General features: G+C 48.7%; 1 long non-coding RNA gene across 1 annotated transcript; it reads right to left on the reverse strand.

Annotated features, from left to right (window-relative positions):
• Positions 1–4,326: 4,326 nt before the first annotated feature.
• Positions 4,327–7,165, reverse strand: LOC145530896 (uncharacterized). Its single transcript, XR_014072084.1, has 3 exons — positions 7,012–7,165; positions 6,572–6,681; positions 4,327–5,707 (listed from the first exon to the last, which is right to left on the reverse strand). It is a non-coding gene; the product is annotated as an uncharacterized LOC145530896 (long non-coding RNA).
• Between the last annotated feature and the right edge of the window lie 444 nt (positions 7,166–7,609).

The raw sequence follows: 7,609 nt of genomic DNA on the forward strand, positions 1-7,609 counted from the left end.
TGGACCAGGGAAGCTGGGTGTCTTAGCTACATTCTCTTTGCTGGAGGGAGGAATCTGCCTACCGAGGGTTCATTAGTTAGTGTCTTTGGACCCTATTTTAGGCAACCAAACAAGCAATTTATTTTTTTAATGAAAGTTTAAACCCTAACCTCAGGCAAACTGTACTGAAATATGGATTAGGGGTAAGGCGGCTCTCGCATTTGCTGTTCTGGACTCGGGCTGGCTACCAGGTCGAAAGCAGCTAGACTTTCGTGCTCTACAGTTCAGTTCTGTTTGAGGGATTTTTATTGAGTGTGTACACTGCTGGTTGCCACGGGGCTACTTCAGAGTGGAAGAAGGGGATGGAAAGAGAAGAAGTGAAGGAAAAGTACAAAGCAGGGTGTCAGAAAGAGGCCAGTGAGGAGCTAAAAAGGAAGAGGCTGAAAGAGATGGAGCTGATGAGAGCAAGGAAGGGAGAGGCATGGGGTCAAAGGGGTCTTTATGGAACCAGAAAACCCGAAGGATGCTAGATTCCCCGCCATGTACAATGACTCTAAAGCCCTGGGGAAAATTCTCTGCAGTTATGCAGGGTAGAAATGCCAGCAGGACTCAGAAGTGTGTGTGCCTGCTAAGTCACTTCAGTCGTGTCCAACTCTGAGGACTGTAGCCTGCCAGGCTCCTCTGTCCATGGGATGCTCCAGGCAAAAATACTGGAGTGGGTTGCCACGCCCTCCTCCAGAGGAGCTTCCTGACTCAGGGACCAAACCCACATCTCTTATGTCTCCTGCATTGGCAGGTGGGTTCTTTACTACTAGTTCCACCTGGGAAGCCCAGAAGTGTGCAGGTCTATTACATCTCCTCCCTTCAACTTCTTCTTTTTCCCACCTGCTTCCCATCCTGGCCCCCAGATTAAGACAAACATCTACAGTGCACAAGCTCCCTAGAGCCCCATACCAGGTTTTCCAGTTTCTTAACTGGAGAAATAAAAGCAGTCATGCCTGCCTCCTGCCTTCTGTGTAAATGAATACATTTTGGTAAACTCTTTGAGGATACACTGGGAAATACAATTATTCCTAGCTGAAATGGACCATCACAGACTCACTTCATGAAACATCTCATTTGCTCCTTCTCATAATCGGATCTCCGTGCATTAACTTTATTAGTGTCAAAATGGAGCCCGAGTGCCTGGTGAGGGATGGACTGTCATGGGAATAGTATTTGCTGCATCCAGTGTGCCTGCCCTGGGGCTGGCGGTCAGGAAGAAGGTTGCTGCTGCTGCTAAGTCACTTCAGTCCTGTCTGACTCTGTGTGACCCCATAGACGGCAGCCCACCAGGCTCCGCCGTCCCTGGGATTCTCCAGGCAAGAACACTGGAGTGGGTTGCCATTTCCTTCTCCAATGCATGAAAGTGAAAAGTGAAAGTGAAGTCACTCAGTCATGTCCAACTCTTCACAACCCCATGGACTGTAGCCTACCAGGCTCCTCTGTCTGTGGGGATTTTCCAGGCAAGAGTACTGGGAGTGGGGTGGCCATAAAATCACTCTCATGATAGAAGCTTGGACTCCATGGGGAGCAGGCATCCTGAAGCAGAGAGAAACTCTCTCAGAGTCCATGGAGGAATTACCCTCCTTTTGAAAACTGGGCGGAACCTGTTACTTCTATTTCCAAGCCCCCGGGGCTGGGACAACTCCATTTCCTAGGGAGCTAGTGTGATGGCTTTTGATCCTCAGAGCAGGTGACTTGGTTCCAGTAGCTTTCTCGATGTTTTTGCAGAAATAATAAACATCTTTCAAGGGAAGTACTTTATCTTAGCCCACAAAACAGGAGGTGAGAGGCTCAGGCTGGGGCGTGTTGGTCAGATGGGTTGAGTACAAGATCCACAGCAGTGCAGTTACCATCCTGGAAAGGACCTCACGCGAGGGCAGCTCGACAGGAAATTGGAATTTCTCCCCTCTCAAATTACTCATTATCTTCAGCGACATCTTAATAAAACAGACACAGGGTCAGTGATTTGAGCTTGGTAATTAAACTGAAAAAGAACAGCTTAGCTCGATGGCTGAACACAGTAATATATTCTGACACATAATGACACATGCATGGTAGGAGTGGCTCAGGAGATCAGACATGAGACAGCCGTGCGAGTCACTGCTGAACAGTCCTGCGTTGGGGGGCGGGGGGTGGCTTTTGTTGGCTGGGGCCACTGCCGGGGCCTTGGAGGGGTGGCTGGTTTAATCAGATTGTGGGATGAACAAAAATGAGATATCTGTGCATTTCCATTTCTTTTAAGAATGGTAGATGCTAATGGTCCTGAGAAGCTTGATGTTCCAGTACAACTCCTGGGTGAAAAAGATGCTGATGGTGGAGGCAGATGGAGAGGAAAAGAAAAAAAACCTCAGAAAACCCCACCTTGGGCTGTCACTTTCAATGTGCTTATCTCCAGGCTAATTATAAGATCTTGAGGGCTTCGCCCCAGGCAGTGGAGAGCTTGGTTGAAGAATCAGAACAGTAAGGATGCTTGGTTTATCTAAATAACAGGCTTTGTCAAATATACCCAAAGTGTGGGAGCTGTCATCCTGAGAGCTGGTTTTCCAGTGATTGTAACTGTCTACTATGTCCCAACAGCCCAATTCTGCAAAGGAACAGCCAACCTGGGGACTTGGAGCTCCTCTGAAGCCCCTTCACAGACATCTTGTGTGCCTTTAGCCAGAGCCTTGTTTGAAGGGCCTTATGGTTGTCAAGCTTTGCTCTCGTATTTCTGAGAGGATCAAAAAACAATCTCACGTGTCTTCCATGCAGGGAGAGAAACATCAGATTTAAAGCCTGAACAGGCGGGGGTTCTTTCTCTGAGCAAAGAGAATTCTCTGCTTCTTGACATTCATGTCTTCACAATGTCTGGAACCTTCTTTCCTCAGGGACCCCCTCCCTCCCACCCACCCACTCTCCACACCTTCCAGCCAGTGGTCACCTCTCCCTCTGCCTCAGTCCTCATCCCACCTGACTGGCCAGGTTCCTTTTCCCTCCAGGGTTGGAAAACACCTTTGCCTCAGATTTTCCAAACCCTGAGCACATCCACCCATTGTTTCAAACTTGCTGGTTAGATGTTAGCCCATCAACGTAGATCACTGCCCAGAGTCAGGAGGCAGATGTCCAGAGAGGGACGCTGGCAGGGAGAATCTAGCACAGCACGGCACGAGAGCTCGGAGCATGAACTGTATCCCTTAGCCAAGGGATCTGCTTCTCCACAGGCTACTTATCTTGTCAGTTTCCCCTGCATATGGCAATGGTCAGCGATGCTATAGGAAACACTTCAGTTATTCCATTTTATCAACATTCAAGATGATGCTCAGAAACCACAGGAGCCTCATCAAGGGTCCCTCCTGATCGGAAATGGGAGATGAGCCCTGGATCATAAATGGAGTCATGGCGAAACTCTGGTGTATCATGGGCCCACTGGGCCCATGGATCCCCCACCCCACAGGGGCCATTGCTCTGATTCCTGGATGCATATTTAGGATTCTCATTCTGGGCAGCTGACCCTTGTTCTGTAAGATAAGAGCCATATCAGTGGGGAAAGTCAAGTGGAAAGGGGAACTCCATCCCCTCCAGCCCACATATCATACCCCAAGAAGAGGTGTGGTCAGCGTCACTTTTATTTTTTTAATTTTTTTGGCTATACCATGTGGCATGTGAGACCTTAGTTTCCCAACTGGGGATTGAATCTGTGACCTTTGCACTGGAAGCTCAGTGTCTTAACCACTGGACTGCCAGGGAAGTCCAAGCATCACTCTTAAAAGAGCTAAAAGATCCAGGGACAAGGTTCCCATCATATTGCTGGGATTTGTCTATCCAGCCCTCACAGAAACAGGAGGAATCCTGGAGGATAACTGTAGATGACTCTTCACAAGGATCCCTGATCAGTTTCTGTGCCAGGCATGTCATCCTTGTGAAGGAACTTAGTGAAGGTCTGCAACCACTGATTGGACAGTTGAGCTGTATTCCCTCTCAATCAGAAAAGAGGTCCAGAGATGGTTTTTCAGACTGCACAAATGGATCTGGAATGGACAGCAAGATATACCTGCAGATTTGCCCCGGGGTGAGTGACCTTCCCAGCTTTCTCTCCTAATGAAATCTGGGCCATCTGGACATCCTCACAGAGTCCCATTGGTCCATGACAGTGATGGTATGACATTGATCAGGCCAAATGTGCAAGAGGTGGCCAGTGTGCCGAGGCCTTGAGAAGACATGCAGGCTTCAGGGGCTCGAGACAGGCCCCACAAAGAGGTGCAGGGCCTGTTATACCTTCAGAGCTCCCGCAGTCAGAGGCATGCTGAGACACTCCCTCTAAAGTAGAAGACAGTGTTGAATCTTGACCCCTTGTCCTAACCGTGAAAGAACCGTGGGCGCTTTGTCTTCATATCTTGGTGATATGGAGCTTCTAGCTTCACGTGGGGCCCAGAGTAGGGCTCCGCAATCCAGCAGATGCCACGGGCTTGGAGGTGTTAATGGTGAGGAGAGAATTCACTGGAGATTCCCACACTCGGTGAAAAACAGGTCCTAAAGTGCCCTGGCACACCTAAAAGGCCATGAAATTAATGCACATCCATCTTTAGTAAATCACAAGCCCCAGTTTTGAACTCCATGTGAGTGCTCAGCCGCTCAGTCATGTCTGACTCTTTGGGACCCCATGGACTGTAGCCCACCAGCTTCCTCTGTCCAAGGGATTTCCCAGGCAAGAATACTGGATTGGGTTTCCATTTCTTTCTCCAGGGGATCTTCCCAACTCAAGGATGGAACCCAAGGCTCCTGCATTGGCAGGTGGATTCTTTACCACTGAGCCACCAGGGAAGCCCAACGCTTTCTTTAGACTATGCATGAATGTCATATACATTAATTAATTAAACAGAATGGTTTATAGTGTGTTAAAAATTCCATTCCTGGTAGAGATGGAATGCCTAACCATAGGACATCATGTGAACACAAGGTCATGACTATCCATTAGGATCTTTCCACCAAACTATGGGGCTAAGTTGGCACCACAGTAGCCACCATAACACATAAATGGTGCAGGCAGGACCAGAGCGTTCAAGCACACCCATGTCCCCACCACTAGGCGTGCCCCTTCTGCTTACTGATGGAAGCCACCAGGGCCCCCATCAAAGAAGGACTGGCTCACACCTGCGGGAAAGGTGGGCAGCGGGCAGCCTGGAGCTTCTCATTCCTTTCAGGGCAGCCTCGACTGTTTCAGCAGCCTCACTCCTTTCCTGGGACAACCAATATCCATCCGGCAACAGCAAGGGGAGGACCTGGAGGCCTGGCCATTCAGCCTGATGGGCACAGCTTCTCATACTCCTTCCTGTTGGATCAGCTGGGGCTGGGGGACTCCCGAATGGCTCTTAATTCTACTTTCCCCTTTGCTCAGTGTTGCCTCCTCCTTTCACAAGAGTGGGTCCCTGATGACCACCTCACACTTCCATTTCAACATCTGCTTCTGGAGAGCTCTACCTGGGACAGAGACCAGGCAATACCGAGCGATATCTATCCATAAAAAATTTGCTTCTTGCTCACAGGTCTGTCTGCACAGTTGAATCGTTTGGTGGGATGATTTTATTCTCCGTTTGGCATTGGCTTTGATACCCACACCTTCTGTGTTCTGGTGTCATCCTGGTTGTTCCCCTCCCCTCCAGCTCTCGGGGGCAGAGGAGACCACGAGGAGAAGACAAACCTGCCTCTGAGAAAGGATGGAGGATGAGAGACAGAGGGGAGGAAGCCCATAGCTGTGCATTAGCAAGTAAGGTACCACTGATGCAAGTGGAGTTTATCCCCCAGAGAGGCATCAACCCTCCAAACCTCACTTTCCATCTATCTCTGGGTGTTTCCTGGGACTCCCTCCCCCACAAAACTGCTTGCCCTCGAATCCTCATCTCTGAGTCTGCTCTTTGGCTGAACTCAAACCAAGACCCTAAACATGTGATTTCTTGAAATTCTTTAAAATGAAAGTCACTCTTCATCTTGGAACGTTAAAACCCATTTATGGGGAGAGCTTTACATAAATATTCAGGTCTCCTTCTCCCCTTTGAAAATAAGAATAAGTAACAGCATGGGACCCACTTCTAAGCATGGCAGCAAGCAGCTGCAATGGAGTCTCGTTTTTTCCACATCCTCCACCACACCCTGTGGCTTCCCTGAGGCTATTTTCCTTGCCAATTATCATTTAGTTGCTGGGTATTTTCCTCAAATTAGAGAAATATTTCCCCTGATCATAGCCTCCATCAAAAATGGGTACAGATAAATCAAGAGCACTGCATGTTTCAAGCAAGAAATGGAAGAAAACACATCTCTATGGAGGAATGAAGGAACTGTATTTCTGTGCATTTCACAAGCAACAGCAAAGACTCTCAGCCCCAGCTCTGGCCTCCGTGGGAACGGAGCCTGTGAGCTTGCGGCCTGGAACGGAGGTTTCATCTTCCACCTCCAAGGACAATCAGATCAGACAGGCAGCAGGCATTTTGAGGAGTGCCAGCGGGACCTAGTAAACCAATCCTGGGCAAAGTTGGAAAGCCAGTGGGGTGTGTGGATGAGAGAGCTTCCTTACCTCAGAGGACAGAGCTGACTGGAGTGTCCTCATGTCCATTTCTCTCTGATGAAGCCTCGGACCAGGACACCGGGCTCCATACATGAAGCCTCGTCACGTTATCTGGGACCCTGGCAAAGTCACCACAGGTGGCCTTCTTAGACCCAGTGTCCTCCCTTGTCTATGGTGATGCCTTCACTAGCTTGTATGGAGCAAAACGAGTGCTTTTAAATGAATGGTTTTCTGTAAACTTTCCAAATGTTGGTTATTATTGTTAGTGGTGTAAAAAACATCTACTGCCAAACACCCCTGGCCCGCTTCTGCCATGTTTACCTAAAGAGATTATTTACAGTCTACAGACACATCTCCTAGCTGTCCAAGGGACTCTCAAGAGTCTTCTCTAGCACCACAGAGGAGATCAAACCAGTTAGTCCTAAAGGAAATCAACCCTGAATATTTACTGGAAGGACTGATGCTGAAGTTGAAGCTCCAGTCTTTTGGCCACATGATGCTAAGAGTCTACTCATTGGAAAAGACCCTGATGCTGAAGAAGATTGACGGCAGGAGGAGAAGGGGACGACAGAGAATGAGATGGTTGGATGGCATCACTGACTCAATGGACATAAGTTTGAGCAAACTCTGGGAGATGGTGAAGGACAGGGAAGCCTGGACTGCTGCGGCCCATAGGGTCACAAAGAGGTGGACATGACTTAACAACAGAACAATAACAACAGGGACACATCACTGCTTGAAACGCTGTCACTACTCCTTCAGAATTCTGCTAGAGAGGCACCTGCTTCAGTCTTTACCTGGCCTCTCTTCTTTGTTCTTTGCCTTTCTATTTGTCAGAAAGGCACAGTTTTAAGCCCAAACAAGGGAAGAAGTCCTGTCCTCAGAATGGTGCTACGCAGACACAATAGCCATTTCCCTTTTTCCCACTGTAGAGGGTACCTAAAAATTTTAGATTCTTGGGCTTTTCCCCCACATTATCTCATAAACATTTCTGTATGTCTGGGAAGCCTTTCGCAATGTCCACGTGGGGGTTCCTGGACACAGGAG

Source organism: Giraffa tippelskirchi, chromosome 13, assembly GCF_054371585.1.
Source record: "Giraffa tippelskirchi isolate mGirTip1 chromosome 13, T2T-mGirTip1v1.2.pri, whole genome shotgun sequence".
NCBI lineage: Eukaryota > Metazoa > Chordata > Mammalia > Artiodactyla > Giraffidae > Giraffa > Giraffa tippelskirchi.